This window comes from Camellia sinensis, chromosome 9, assembly GCF_055761805.1.
Source record: "Camellia sinensis isolate YWXY chromosome 9, ASM5576180v1, whole genome shotgun sequence".
In the NCBI taxonomy this organism is placed as follows: domain Eukaryota; kingdom Viridiplantae; phylum Streptophyta; class Magnoliopsida; order Ericales; family Theaceae; genus Camellia; species Camellia sinensis.
In genome coordinates this window covers 92,025,147-92,042,534 of record NC_138969.1, presented here as the reverse complement: position 1 = coordinate 92,042,534, position 17,388 = coordinate 92,025,147, and positions in this window count along the sequence as shown.

Below are 17,388 nucleotides of genomic sequence, written 5' to 3'. Positions count from 1 at the left end.
AACTCAGAAAAGATGCGAAGATTATTATGCAAGAATGTGAGTGTATGGTGCAATATGTGTTCAAGGAGGGTAATCTTTGTACTAATGCACTCACAAAGTTTTGAACTTTTGGCTGAGTTGTGCTGGGCTTAGTTTGTGCATGTGTTTGAGATTGAGCTTGAATCGGGTTGTGACCCAACACCCGTATCAATTTTGCAACACATCTAGTTTAATTCTCAAAACTTATACATTATATACACATTATGATTTATATAATGATTTTGGAGTTTTAAACCTTTATAACTCTAATTCTAATGGCTAGAGTTGATGACATTTGATGACCCCATTGATGTTACCCTTCGTAGCTAAGACTCTCCTTTACTAGTATAAATAGAGGCATTTTTCCTCCAACTTACTAGGTTGTTTTAGAGAGGTTTTGTGATGGAAAATGAGATAGTGTTTTAAGGTAAAAAGTTTGAGATGATTTTTTTCACCAAATAAATTTTTTTCTTATCTTCTTTTCTTATCATCTTCTTTGATTCTTGTTAGAGAGTGTGCAACCATTGTTAAGTTTATCGAAACTATTCAGAAAGTGCTTTTGTATTAGCTGGTTTCAACCGTCGCATCCTGAGAGAAAGACGCCGGCATACCTCCAACACCCATGGAGAGGCGGTGAATTTGTTTTAAGGAAACTATGGTATCACACAGGCTTCGGTTTGCTTCTTTTCTTATTATTTGTTCTTTAATTTTTCATAATTTAGTTTACCTTGACGAGTTCTAATCGTTAGTTATCCGTTTTAATATTTTTTTTTTAGTAATGTAATCTAATTTATTTCTGTATATATTTGTCGTTTTCATCCTTTAATAAAAAAAAATTATTGTCATTTCTATTTAATTTATTTTAGACATTTTTCTTGTATTATTATGAAAAAATACCAACACTTTTTCCATAAACAAGTGATAATATTATAGAAATTTCAATTGATGTCCCATTTGATGAATCCCACTTTAGTCATTATGTCGTAGCCATTATTTGGGTATTTTACGACAACCACTTCCTCTTGGTGTATGAAGGCTTACTTACGAGTAGAATTGATGGCCTTTTGCATCTTTTATAATTCGTCTTACCCCTCTAATAGGCAACAAGATCCTCAAAAGAACATCCAGTATAATGCAGATCTGAAATTGATGAAGTCAAATCAAAATTAATTAAGTTTTAAATTACAAATCACAAGAAAAAAAAAAAAAAAAAAAAAAAAAACAATGTAAAATTAATTTTAAGTTTCAATCATACCCAGTTAGTAATGTGAAAGCTGAGTACCACCATTTTGCATTTCTTGATGAAGTGATTGGAAGCCAATCATCAATTGCCTTCTCTTTCTCGGACCGTGTGTGAACCTGTAGCATGTTCGTTTCAAATAAACTCAACCAAAAAAAGAAAAAGAAAAAAGAAGACACAATTTTAATAAAGAACATCATTAATATAATCTGGGTAACCATAAACCAGTCACAATAGACATTTAGATGTATAATAATTTTTTTTTTTTTTTTTTTTCGATGTGTATTAATCTTTCGAGTATATTAGACATTACATAATAAGCGGAAAATTTCACTGCCAAGCACAAGCCATGTGCAGAGTCTGTTTCTCCAATTTTTTATTTTTAAAAATATTATAGTGAAAAAAAAAAAAAAAAAACCAAAGCCTGTACCCCTTAATTAAGACAATCAGGTGAAGTCCAGAAGGGTTGTCTTAAATTAATCTTTATTTAAATTTTAATAAAAATGAAATCATAATAGCTGGATTTTTTTTAAAAAAAAACATGGGAAATAATATATTAAAAAAATAATAAGAGTACATAAATAAGATTCCAATGCCCCGTTTATTTGGAGTGTTAGAGGGGGGATTGAGATTGGTAGTGAGGTGAGACCCACTAATATTGTGTTTGTTTTGAGAGATGGGGAGGGGATTGATAGTGAGCTCTAGATTAAGATGGATCACCTTAAGGGAATTCGGATGGGCGCTTCCAGGACTTGGTATTAGAAAAATAGTCCGGCAGACTAGAAATTTTTTTTGTTTTTATTTATTTTTTATTTTATTTTTTTCATGTCATGCATTTTTTTGGTCCGCCGGACTATTTTTCTAATACCAAAAAAATGCATGACATGTAAAAAATAAAATAAAAAATAAATAAAAATAAAAAAAATTTAGTCTGCCAAACTATTTTTTTCATACCAAGTCCTGAAAGCCCATCCGAATCTCCTTGGGGAGGCCCATCTTAATGCGGAGTTCACTATCAATCCCCTCCCCATCTCTCAAAACAAACACAAAATTAGTGAATCCCACCTCACTACCAATCCCAATTCCCCTGTAAGTCTCCAAACAAGCGGGGCCATAAGCCTATAAGACAAAGCTTGGTTCCAATTTTTTTTTTTTTGAGGTTGTGATACAGCAGGAATATAAAATAAAACAATAATGTTTTGTTTCCCGAATCTTTCTTTCCCAAATCCTCCGACTACCTAAAACAACATCGTTTTGGATTCTCTTACCGGTAAGATATATTAAAATTCTCTTACCGGTAAGATAATTTTCATTAAATAATTCCCTCGTAAAACGAAACTATCGTTTAAAACGACGTCATTTTGGATTCGAGGTAAATTCAAGCTTAAAAATTTTCGAGCTACGTATCATTACTGAAAATAAAATTGCCGTGGGTTAGTCCATGCTAAGGACTCGGTTGGAAAGTAATTTTTTTAGTTTAAGAATTAAAAAATTAAAAAAAATTATCTACTTTTTACACATTTTTTTGTAAAAAATTTTAAAAATTATTCCAAACATATTAAATTTTATATATTATATTTTAATTGAAAAATTAAAAAATTATTAAAAAAATCTATTACCAAACGAAGCCTAATTAATCTCGTTAGACTTTTGATAGCACGCCCATTTTATGATTCAACAAAAATTTACTCAGACAAATATTTTTTTTGAAAAAAAATTATGGTTTTGAATCAGGACCACTATAATTTTCAGAAAATTATAATATTTGTTTTTCGAAATAAATTTTCTCGGAAAATAACTTTCTTGGAAAAGTGAAAGATTTATTTTTTGAAATAAATTTTCTCGGTAAATAATTTTAATTTTTATATAAAAAATCGTTATGACAATTACTATTAAATTTTGAATTCCTCTAATTAGACCATTTATCATTTTATTTTTCCGTCTTCCCAATAAAATATCAAAATGAGAGAAATATTTATAATTTTGTATCTACCTTTTAAACAACTGAAGAAATTAATAAATCTTGTCAAATATGACCGGAACTTCACACACACAAGTAAAATTTCAACTCTTTTCAAGTCAACCAAAATCAAAATCGAAGATTTAAACCCCAAAACTTACAACAACAACAACAACAACAAACGAAGCAACAATAGCAAATCTTAACTTGACTTCATTATCAGAAACAGAACATTATCAAATCACACATCAACATACATACACAAAAAGCAGAGAGACAGCTATACATAGAGAGAGAGAGGCTGACATTGTTGGGGTTATAGTTCTGATCAGTTGGAGCTTGAGTTCCCATGGCTATTCAGTATAGAGAGAGAGAGAGAGAGAGAGAGTAGTGTTTCCAGAAACAATGAGAAACGAAAACGATAGAAGAAAAACGAGAGAGCTCTGAAATTGGAAACCACCGAAATGCCGTGTATATAAAGAGATCCAGTCAGAAAGTTTTAGAAGGAATCAGGATTCTTTTAGAAGGAATTTTAAGTGTCGTTTTGGGAAGTTTTGTAAAACAATTCTGCTACAGACCTCGAATGAGATCTGCCGCGAATGGCTCAACCCCCGAAACGATGTTGTTTGGGGCCAAATTTCAAAAAAAAAAAAAAAAGAAAAGCAGCAGAATTGGTGATGGCCTTGGTGTCCCCTGTCAATCCATTCAAGAACAGAGAGAGAGAGAACCACCAAGAATTGCAAGTTCTTTCATGAATTGAATCAAAGTTCATAATCTGAAATTAAAAATAAAATAAAATCAAGATAAATCAAATTAGCAATTAGCAAATCAGAGAGAGAGAGAGAGAGAGAGAGAAGATAGGGCGGTGATGGAGAGAGAGAGGTCGGCGGAGCAGTTGGGGAGCTGGAGGGAGGGAAGAGTTTGACGGCGTTGCAGTCGATGGCGCTATGGAGGGAGAGTGGTTGAGAGCAGGGGACGGTGGAGGTGGGGATGTTGAGGGATTGGAGGGCTGTGAGTTGTTTTGGGTCAAGGGTTGAGGAGGATGAGGGGATGGAGGGTGGGGATGGAGATGAGGAGCGGGATTGGGTTGGGGAGATGGTAGTGGTGGTGGTGCTAGGAGGAGAAAGAGAGAGAGGAGGTAGGGGAGGAGAGAAGGAGGAGCAGAGAAAGAGAGAGTAGGGGGGCCATTGGTGAGCTAGAGAGAGAGAGAGAGGACGATTCGAGCCAATTTGTGCCTCGAATTATCGAGGCCTGAAGCATATTGCTATATACCACTAATTTGCCATCACTAATCCCACCACTAGTGAGGTGGCAATTGAAAAAAAAGAAAAAAAAAAAAAAAAAAGACACAAAACACATCATTAGAGCCACCACTAATTAGTGGTCTAACACATTTTTGTTTTCTTTGTCAAGCCACGTTTTTTATCCAAGGGGAAAAAAATTGTAAGTGATAAAAACGCAACAAAATTCATTTAGGGAGTCATAAAAAATTCAAGTGTGAAATTATAAATTGGGGTCTACGACAAAAATATAAAAATGTAAATTTCTTATGTTGGGTAAAGATATTTTAGTCATTTTAATTTGATTTGATAACATAAATAAATATTAAATCAAAAAGTCAAAAGTTAACTTTTTACTAATTTCATAAATCACTTTCCAAAAAAGTTTAAAAACTTGATAAAAAATCAAAAGTCAATTTTTTACTAACTTTCCAAAACACCTTGGGTCATACATTAGATTTGAATCTTTAAATTTTAGCCATCCAAAACCAAAATAAATTAATTTAAATAAAAAATAAATAAAAAAACAGCAACCAGTGTCTTCTACTCCTCTTGTACTCTAATAAAAAATAAAAAAAAAAAAAAAAAAAAAAAGCAACCGATGGTCTACTACTCATCTTGTACTCTAATTAAAAAATAAATATAACAGTAACGGATGTCTACTACTCCTCATGTACTCTAATAAAAAAAATTTTAAAAAAAAGGCAAATTACATATATTTCTTAAGGTTTGATTAAAATATAGATTCTTTCTTGAAATTTGAGAAATTACATCCCGCCCCCTAAGATCTATATTTTCATAAGAAATTGCCCCTGAGATTTATATTTGCATAACAAATTGTCCCTAATTTGTTATGCAATTGTAACTCTCAGGGGGTATCTGTAATTTTTCAAACCTCATGAATATTTGTAATTTAGCTAAACCTCAAGGGGTATATGTAATTTGTCCCAAAAAAAAAAAGCAACCGATGGTCTACTACTCATCTTGTACTCTAATAAATAAATAAATAAAAAGCAACCGGTGGTCTGCTACTCATCTTCTACTCTTTTGGCTCTCTACTGTGTTATTTTTGTTTGAGAGCTGATTCAGAATTGTAAAAAATAAAGCCCTAATTAGTTTTAATGAGCTGAAAATGCCAAAAAAAAACAGAAACAACTATCGCATCATGGGAGTGCCAACTCATTAGAGCTTCCTTAGTGCTCCATATTTAGTGTTCCCAAGCATTTTTGTTTTTGTTTACTCTCTTCTCTCTCTATACTGTGTTAGGACCCTCTTCTCTCTCTTTATTGTGTTCTTTTATTTACTCTCTTCTTCTCTATCTACAAACCCTTCTCTCTCACACCTTGCCGACCTCTCGCCACCTCGATACATACCGTTGTACCACCGACGCAACCTCGGTATTGATTCTCGTCACTCATCGCCCTGAAGATCCTTGACAAGACCAGAAGCTCTGTTAATGGCTTCCTCTAATAGGAGAAAGCAAAAAATGGTTTGTTTTCTAAACTTTGGTAGAGTTTTCTAAATATAATTTGAGCATAGAGTTGTATTTGATGTTGTGAGTTTTGAAATTGTGATTTGAGTATGAAAATTTTGTTTGGTTATGAATTTTGAAAAGAGTTTTGAATTGAATTTAAAACCACAATCTCAAATCAATTCGTGGACAAAAAAGCATGTGTCTGGCGTTTGAGCTTGCAACCAAAACTCAGCTTTTTGTTGTGTTTAAGTACTCTTTGTGTATTGATATTCGGCAATAGTTTTTTTTTTTTTTTAACCGATTAAAAAAAGACCTAACTTATTGATAAGAGCTCGAGTCTAGGCTTGATTTTTTGTTGGGAACTAAACTATTTAGACTGTATAGGCTATTCGAGTACGATTACCATTAAAGGATGAAGTCTATTATGATTTATCTTAAGAATAGTTTAGTAATTTGCCTAAAATTTATATATATTTGTATTTTGATAAACTATATATAACTCAAACTTCAAATAATATTTTTTTATATAGATTTTTAAAATGAGTAATATTATGTAATCATATTTTGATATCAAATTTTAGTACCATGTATTGTCACGTATTACATGACACTAATCATATTATTTGATAGGTGTCCCATGATATATTTAATTATTATCTTTAAAGCGTCACATCAAACACTTTTAAATATGGTTATCATAACATTATTAAATTTCATATTTTATTTTTTTAATATTCCAAAATTTCAATTTTCAAATGAGATGGAGCTTAAAAATGAATAAGATTTGTTTTGAATTTTTCATTTAAAAGATTTTCAAATTTTCAAATAAAAAATGCTAGAAATCTCAACAAATTTATCAAATGTCTTACATGAATGTGTGGGTCTCACACCTATGTGAGATATTTGGTAAAAATTTTAGTAGAATTTTTGAGATCTTTTGTAACATTCCTATTTTTGAATACTTTAAGCTAAATTAATAAAAGATAGTTAAATTGATAGTTGAAAAAGATTATTTAATGTTATAATTGTATGTATTAAAATGTAATTTAATTAGGAATTATTGTCTTTAATATATATAAAAAAAAAAAAAAAAAAAAAAAAAAAAAAAAAAAAACTGATAATGTGCTTATATCAATTTACAGGCCCATAAGGAAATTAGTCCTAAAGTGTTGCCTGAGTCGTCCCTTTTAGCTATCCATGAAATAGTGAATCGGCCAAGGAAGTGAATCAGCCAAGTAAAAAGAAAGGTGGCATTGCCTTAGGAAAGTCAGTTTTTTTCAAACTTTCCAAAACACTCTTACATTTTGAACTATTATAAATATTTAGTGTAAATTATACATATAAATTATAATAGCATTTTTAATTACGTTATTTATTTTATGAACCTTATGTTGTATAGTAAAGGAAAATCCAAGGATATAACTATTTATTAAATATATTTTTGAGCAACTATTTTATAAGTACTATTACGGAGATCCTATATCTTGGGGGACTTAAATAACCATTGACCCTCTAATTAGTCATTTTGTGAGCTTCTGTCTGTTATGGATCCACTGACACCTAGTGTGGAGCAAAGTGCTATACGGAGTTAAATGCTATACTATTGTGGGAGCCACCTCTAGAGTTCGTACGAGCCACTTCTTGAGTCCATATATCTGTTTTGTTTCATTCTGTACCGTGATTATGATTATTTTATTTATATGATTTATGTATTATATGTCAAATGATTTCCGTATTATGTATTCTATATTTTAATATCAAACTCTGTTTAGCCCAATAATTATCCATGGTGAATTTTATACCTCCATGTTCTCAGTATAATATTTCTCACTCTGTCATGTACTTATAATTGTTTACCACTTTCAGGTGATATGTCAGGACTAGTGTGTGGGGTAGGCACAAAACACTTTGTATACATAGTTCAGTTCTAACAATTTAATTAACCAGAAGCTCTAATGTATATATTTTTTTATGAATAAATTAAGTTTTTGGTACCTTTTTATTTTACTCCGCTGCTCTATTAATTTGTTAGGTCTTCAGTTATTATCTTGTAGCGATGCTGAACCTCTAGGTACTAGGTTTAGGTCATGACATCTCTAGCATTACTCTTTTCAAATTAGATATATGGTTAGATGTGCCAACAGTTTTATATTAAAATATATTTCGTAGCTTTTTAAAAAAAAAATTATAGAAGAATTTAAAAAAATAATTAAATGTCAACGTTGAACCAATCAAATAAAACTTTGCTTAACAAAATTAAAAAATTAACGTTGATAGGTCATAACTAATATGTATTGCATAGATCCATCTTTTACTATTATTGTAAAAAAAACAGAAGTAGTATTTCATTGTTACTAATTTAAAATTATGAAGTAGTGTTCAATTATTATTATCATTTAAAAATTTTATTTATTTTTCATATCAATATTATAAAAGAATCATACAGTTAGGAATTTGAAAGGTGATAATTACACCATCTAAAAAAAAGTGATAATTACAAAATTTAATATATGTTATCATATTAATTAAAATGTCAATAATTATAATTAAAGTGAAATGATCAATAATTTTATAACATGCGTGTTTTTATATTTTATTAATTTAAAAGTATAAAAAATTTAGATTATAAATTTTATTGCGATTCTTGTTTTGACTAGGGATGGCAAAATGGACTCGGCCCGGCGGGGACCCGGACCGCCCCGTCCCGATAAATAGGAGTTCCCCGAAAATTATTCCCCATAGGGTCGGGGCCGGTATTGAAAAAATACATCCCCGATGATTTTCGGGCCGGGGATGGGGATAGGCTCCTGGGCCCCAACCCTGGCCCGGCCCCGAAATTTCCCTGCTAATACCTGTGTTGGTGTTTAGTTGTATTATATCCAGTGTATCATTATATCTGGCTGTCTGACTCACTCACTCTGTCTCTCAACTCTCTCACTCTCTTGTTCTTCTCTCTCAACTCACAGTCGCCGTGTCCCACCACCACCGCTGGCCCCGACCCCTCTCTCTCTCTCTTCTCCTTACCTCGGTTTCTTTCTCTCTCTCCATTTCGTCTCTCTCTATTCCTTATGGCCACCGCCACCGCCACCGCCACCGCCACCGCCGCAGAAGGTCTGTCTCTCTCTTACCACCACCGAACTCATCGCCACAGCCACCGTCGATCTCGCCACAACCACTATCTCTCAGATCTATTAGATCTGTACTCAGATCTGTTATCTCTCTCTCTCTCTCTCTCTCTCTCTCTCTCGCTTTGATATGATTGTTGGTACTTAGATCTGTTTTTTTTTAGATTTTTTTTTTAATTTAAATCTGTTGATGATGACGAAAACATATATATATTTTTTTTTCAGATTGCTTTTTTTTTTTAATTTAAATCTGCAGTTAATGATAATAAAAACATATATTTTTTTTTCAGATTAATTTTTTTTAAAATTTAAATCTGTTGATGATGATTGTTGGTACTCAGATCTGTTAGTTAATTTGTTGTTCTTGAACAAAATTAAAAAAATCTCAAGGATTTTTCGGGGTCAGGGAAACCCAATTCCCGTTGGGAACAGGGACGGGGACGGGAGGGTGATGAGTTTCCCCGTCGGGGATCGGGGACAGGGACGGGGAGTGTGGTCCCCGGCCCGACCTGTTGTCATTCCTAGTTTTGAACCGACCCATTTTATATTCTGGACTCGGATTTTGTAGTTTCTGAATGTTGTTCATGCCTTTTTCCCCTTATTCTTACTTGAGTTTGACTATTGGATTGTACTGAGCATGTTTGAAACAGGTTGGTTGCTAGTTGGTTTAAATTGTTGTTGTCCAGATTTTGGCTTTTTCACATGAGCGAAACTTCTTGCACTTGAGCGAGCTTTGTGAACTCTCAATACTTCTGCAGGCCTGCAGAAATACTGGGAGGGTAATGTTCTTCACTCGAGCAAGACTTTTTGAGCTCGAGCGACAGTCTTCTATCTGTAAAACTTTTAGAAGTATACATTCTGCGCTCGAGCGAAGCAACTTACTGTGTCTAGTCGCTCAAGCGACAACTCTTGCGCTCGAGCGAGCTACGCGTATATCAGTTCACAGCAACACCTTTTTACATCACTTTTTCATATCTTTTCTCTCAAAAACCCTAGCTCGGGTCTCTCTCTCTCTCTCTCTCTCTCTCTCTCTAAGACCAACTTCTCTCTACAAATACACATAGATCTAAAGATCTTTCTACCCTACTCTCTTTGATAAAAACATAGAGCATTCCGGGGGCTCTCATTTGATCTGACTAAAGCTTGGTTTAGGTGTCTTTGAAGTTCCTCCATTTTCTTCCTTGGTCTTTTAAGCTTGAGGTAGGAATTTTTTTACACTATGGTTTTTAACTTAGTTATTTGTTGTGTATAAGTAGGATGATGACTTTGGATAATTTCGAATAAACCTAGAGTTTTAGTTTAAAATTAAAAGAGAGGTTTTCAAATGGTTGTATTGGAAATGGTTGTTGGTGTAGATATAAGGATGTGTTGTGTTAAAATTGTTGAATTTGACACGTGATTGAATTTTGGAAGAAAATAGAGTTTTGTCCTAAATTGTTCAAATAATTATTTTGTATAAATAATTAAATTGGCGTTGGGAATAAGATATTAGATGAATGTTTATACGAATGATGGAGTTGGATATGTATTATCTCTCACCTATAGAAGTTTGGATAATTTATCTGTCTTTGAGATTGTATATCTGTTTAGAAATATCTGTTTTGGGCTATAGGCGGAGGATAGCTATAATTGTTGTAGAAATTGCATGAGAATTAGGTAAATTGAAACTAATTTCATATTGTTTGTCATTGAATATAACTGTATCGTGATACATTGTATATGTATGATGTTTGAAAAGAGAAAAGGGATGTACTCCATGTTTGGGAAAAGAAATGGGACGGACTCCATTAAATTAAGTTGGCCTGCATGTCTAGGGTGAAAGTCCCGAAAACTGCGCATATACATGGGTGTCGATTCCCGCGGACAAAATTTCTGTTAAAATGGCAAGTAAATGTATTTGTATGATAATTATATTGGTTGGAGACCTATGGAGTGTATCCTCTATTTGGTTGATTAAATGAAGTGAGTTTAACTAATGAACTGAGATGAGATGGATTGAGATGTAAGTTTGACATAACATGGTTTTAGAAAAGAGTTGTAAAAGATTTTGTTATTAGGCATTGAACATATGTAGCATACTTATATCTTTGTTAAGATTCATATATTGTGCTAGCTTGTCTCTATTGGGTTTTGGCTCACCCTAATTGGGAAATCATTTTCAGGTGCTAGCGACATGCCTCCACCAAGGACTTAGCTTGGGAGGATCTGGGAGCTGAAGACTCTGTTTTGTTGTTTTGTATTTAATATTTGTACAATCCTAGAGCTTTATATGTATGGAGCTTAAGACTGACTCTTTTGTTATAACCAAGCATAGTACTGGAAAGCTGTAAGCCCGTAGGGCATTTATTGGTTGATCATGAAGTTGGTATCACATGCTGTAGATTATGGGTAGAACTTATGAATGTATATCGCATATATTAGCTTTTGTAATTTTATTCTGATTAATGAAAGTCGATTATTTTGTTTATGTCATCTTGTCTGAGCCATTCGCAAATGAATATTTATAATTATTTTGGGGGCGTTACAATTAATTCATTGACCTAACAATATTTTTACCTATATAATAATATAGATAAAAGTATAAATATAGATATCATACAATAACTATTGAAACTAAAATAATAATAATGCCATTGCATGTTTTGAAATCACAAAATTTAAGGAAATAATATTGACAATGATTAAAAAAATATATAAATTAACTTAATTTGTGTAAATTAGATTTCAAATGTCACAAAATGACATGTATATTTTAAGTGATATAAAATTAAAAATATATTAAAAAAATAGATTGAGATATTCAGTCTCAAAGAGGCTACAACATTTTTGTTAATATTATATAATATATTTTTTGCTCTTTATTTTTTTTGGGGGGGGAAATTTAGCTAAAACCTCTCCATTGGACCCTTATTTTGTGAAAATAACAACCCAATTTATTTTGCTTCATAAACCCCTAAGGAGAAAAATACATAATTGAGTAAGGATAAAGTAAAATATTTTCTTTTTTTTCTTGGATAATATTACCAGAGTAACATATTACTGTGAATCAAAATAACATATTACTGTCAAACAAAGTAATTGTCAAACAGAGTAACATGTACTGTGAGATAGAGTAACATGTTACTGTTACTATTTATATCAATTTCGAAGATAATAATTTTTTTTTAAGAATTTCATAGTCGACATGAATCTTATTTGATAGATCTTAATCTAAAAATATTAATTTTATTAAAAATCGATATCTACATCAAAATTTATATTATTTTAAAATCTAATATTTTGATAATAGTGATGTGTTGGATTTTACAAAAAAAAAAAAAAAAAAAAAAAAAAAAAAAAAAAAAAAACTTTTTATACTTATTCTTAATATATTAAAATTTTATTGAGGGTTTTTTTTTTATCAAATCACCTTTCTTCTTTTTTTCTTACATAAATCTCCCAATAAATTGAAAATTTAAACATAAAATTGCACCAATGAGAATAAAAATCAGGGCAATGTGGACGTGGCATTTACAGCTACCCACTTAAAAAAATAATGATATAAAAACCTATTTTGTAAACTCAATGTGTTTGGAATGTCCTAAATAAGTGTAATTTTTATTTTTTTGAATTAAAAAGTTGAGGAAAAAAAGATGGATGTTTAGGTTAACTTTTTATCTTTTTACGACAAAATGTGTAATAAAAAATTGTATAAATAAAGTGTATAGCGGAAGAAATTTGATCGGTTGTACAGCAGCCCTGTGGTTGCCCCAGCATGTTTGCACAGAAAATAATTGCCTCTTTCGGGGCAAAGTGTTTGAGCAGTGATAGTCGGTCCGTGGGGGCCACTAAGGGTTCCGTTTTGATAATTCAAACCGTCAATATGTACAACTCGTCGAGTATTATATGCCTGTAAAAAATCATGTTGATCGGATATCGATAGCTATATGATCCGATTAGTTTTTTTGAATAGTTAACTATTACACCATCCATTTTGTTTATACAAAACTGATTTGATCATATAGTTAACGATATCCAATCAATATGATTTTTTATAGACATATATTACTCGACGAGTTCTACATATTAACGGTTCGGATTATCAAAACGGAACCCTTAGTGGGCCCCTAAGGGCCCAATATTACCATCAAACTTTGTAACTTTACCTATGGATTTTTTTTTTCCCCCCAAAAAAGTGTTTAATGGCTTGGTCTCAATCACAAGGATGGCTGTCATGTCCACTCTTTGATTTGTATTATAAAAACATATATAAATATTTTTTAAATATTTTTTATTTGTGAATAGTAATATCTTTTTTACTTTTTGTGTAATTTTTTTGACTTTTTAGATTATATGAGAGTTGTCAAACCAGCCCTGAGATGATTGATAGATGATTAAAGAAAATATAAGAGAGAGATTTGTTTTAAATATTTTAATACATCACATGATTTGAAAATTAAATATAATTTTTAGGCTTGAATAGCACTACTAAAAACATAGAGTAAATTATTAATGGGTCATAATAGTTAACTTAATTCTCATCCAGCTTTATTGAAAATAAATGCTAGTAAAATCGTTGCTAAAACTAATTTTTTGTGACGATTTTTTATATATGTTGCTAAAAATTAACAATTAGTGACTTTTTTGTAACGATTTTTATAAGTTGTTAAAACTTACAATAAGTGATATTTTTCTGTGACGAATTTTTTCAAATTGTCGCTGAAAGTTAAAAATTAATAAAAAAAAAATTGACTTTTTTTTAAAATTGTCATTAAAACTTATAATTAGTAATATTTTTTGTGATAATTTTTAAATTGTCATTGAAAATTAATAATTAATAACATTTTTTTAATAGTGTTTGATAAAAAATGTCATTAATTACCATAAAACTAATTGGACATTAAATCTACCTATTAAAAATCTACACGTAAATCTTCCAAAAAAATATTTAATGAGCTGGAATTATTAAAAAATTGAGAAGGCTGGCTAATTATCTGGCAACTCTATACTCTTTCCTTATAATGGGGTGTTTGATGGGGCTTTTTTAGCCAATTTATGGCTTCTAACTTTTAAAAAATTATTTTGAATTGTTTGATTAAACTTATTTTAAATAATTTCTAATTCTAACAACTTATTATAAGTCAAAAAAACTGATTCTGAGAAGCTGCTCATCCCTTATTTCTGATTATTAGCTTTTGTTGTGGACATGTTAATTCACGGTTATATTCTTAGATTTTTTTATTTTTTATTTTTTTAAAAATAGAAAAAGTCCCAAATGGACTATAGAATATTATTATTATTATTTATGAGAAATGTAGACAAATAGTGAATAATAAAAAATAAAAATTAGTTGGAAAAGTTACTTCACAACTTATTTAACAAACAGTACTCAGTGAATTAAATCTATAATTTAACAATTATACTAAATAAATTAACAATTTCTGATTAAAATCATAATCTATAATTTATAATCTGTTTTAACAATTACAACAAATAGGACCAATATTTCAGAGTCTATATTTGGGATTAGATTTATATATTTGGCACAATACTGATAAGTTGCCAACACAATTCAAGGACATTTAGGGTTGGTTTGGCAAGGGCTCATTGGGCTTTTTTGGCTCAATGAGCCATAAAAGACAGAATAGGCTCATGAGCCACAACAGACAAAACATTCCATCCAACCCCATAATCATTACACTCTTCTCTCACAAAAAAATCAAAAAAGCTAAAAAGCCAAAAGTCCTTCCCAAACTAAACTTTTGAGCCCAAGCTCATATAATTCAAGGATATTTATAAAAATCTCAATATACAAATGCCTACAAATATTGGTTGGCCTCGTCGTGGGAATTCTTTAGGACGGTGACATGGACCATCCATCTCAAAATTTAGGTTAATTTGGATCACTAAAAAATGGATAAATTATATCAATAATTTTTGTAATTTATCATTGAGTCAATTTAAGTTTTTGTAATTTTATGTTACCAATTTTGTCTTTAATTTTTTAAAATTGTGTAAACTTAGTTCAATTGATAATATTTATTAACAAATTGAACAAAAATTAAAAGTAAAATGATTAATTTAAAAAGGAGTAGATCATTTTAAATTAGACGTTAATTACTTTGAAAGCATAATTCAAAATGAATAGGCTTATTTATTTGCTTAAATAATTAAGATATGGGGAAGTTGTCATCCACAGTTTTTACAACAACAGCGAGCACCTGCTGTTTATTCAGTCCTCCGGCTTTCAAAGCCTCGACAGCCCATAGGAGTTGTTCGTAGGGATCGGTATCCACCTTCACCTTGTTCTTACCACTCGCCTCGGCTGGGTAGAACGTTTGAGTTGCTACATCAGAGTAGAGCCCCATTGTTGTCGACATGCCATTACCGGAACTTGGGATGGCTTCAGGTTGGCTGAGTTCGATTACAATTCGTCCTAGTAGCGGGGGCTCCTCCGGTATGAAGTTCCTGGCATACGATGTGGTTAGTGGCTAAGCCGACATTCCGTAGGCTAGATCAGCCACGAATCTCTGAAGATCGCCAATCATTCCCATCAACTCGAAAGTGGTGGGCTCACGGGTTTGAAATAACTGGGGTTCCCAGATTGGATGTGCGGCAGATGACCTGGGTGGGTGTGGCACTTCAACGTCGGTATCACCCTGTATGATGATTCCCTGGTTTAATGCGGCTTCCATAACCACTATTTCCTCTGAATTCTGTGTCATCACGAGTCCGCTGAACTGATCGGAGGTGATGTTACTAGTGACTGACGGATCAGATGAACCGATGAGCCCTAACTGGCCTTTCTCTGCTTTGCCTCAGCGAAGGAAGATATTGACTGCTCTAAACTGAATCTTTGAACTGAAAGAGAAAACAGCCAGCAGCTCAGCCCAATTTCACTAGGACAGATATAGGCATGGCTGGATAACTATATTCAACCACTGATCACTGTTCCCCAAATTACTGCTCCCCAAAACTGAATTTGGTACCTGCAGATAACTGATTCCCAAAATACTGAACTGGTGCCCACAGGTCTGATGCCCAAACTTGCAAACTGATACATGCATTCCTGCAGAGACATACTCTGACAGCACATAGCAGGCGAATGAGAGCCAAAACACCCTTATGTTGGGGTAGGATTTCCCTGTCCTATTTTGTCAAGAGCTAGGGTTTCACTACGCACACAGAGGTTTCAAACAACCTATAATCGGGTAAGTAACCTGTTCTAGCTTGGACTGGTCACTATGGATTCCGAATATGCACTAGGTCGAATGGTCAAAAAGGGTGCCCTAGTAAAATCGGGGTTTGTGTTCCTGTCGTGGCAGAGCCTGCAACCGGTTAGCCTTATGGCACGCTTCTCAAAGCGAGCCTCTGACAAACCATTCAGGAATAGCATACGGCAAACACGGTGTCCTAGGCGCACCAATGCAAATGCAATGCGAAGAAACACACAAGTGTAGTCAAAACCAGATATCACGAGTTCGAGTCAAGTTCTCTAATTCCCCAGCAGAATCGCCAGAAACTGTAGATGTCCCCGAACGTCCTGGGAGGGAAATCCCGTTCTATTCATATGGGCTCACTACAGTTCAGGACTCAAATGTCACGGTCCTGTATCTAATCTCGCAGAGTGCAATGCAAGACCGATGAATCATCAAAGAGTCCAAATTCGGCAAATTGTTTTTGAAAACATATTTTTTTGAAAGAAGTGCTAAACATGGACTGCTTTGCCAGATACAGAGTCGCCACCTAAATATTTTATTTTGGGGAATTTAGGAAACCCTGACTCGTTTGCCTAAGGCCACGTGTCCGTCATCACCAAAGTTGCCTCGGCTCGGGAACTTGGGTATGATTGGGGAAGGTTACTTCGTGAGCACCCCCGCTCGCCCGATCAAATATCAGCCTCTACTAACCATGATATCGAGTTTTGAAAACATTATGTGCTCTTATTCTGGTTTATTAGCCTAGAATTACTATGTGATGCGCACATCATACAATTATAGACTGGATTGCCTAAGTTGGAACAAAGCATCGCACATCCGTTTGTTTTGAAAATGGATTGAAGTTTGTTACTCGTAAGTAGGCTAAAACACAGGTTTTGACGAATTATCCCAACTCAAGCAACCTAACCTTCACCCACATGTATTCAAACAGGTATATCACATAAGCACATAGCCTCATGGTAAGCATGCTATCATGGCAGTCACTCATACACATGCAAGGATGCTAAAGCATAAATACTTACCGAGTACTCCAAGCCAAAACAGAAACTAGTTAGTAATCAATGTATGATCCTAGTTCATGTTAAGATGGCT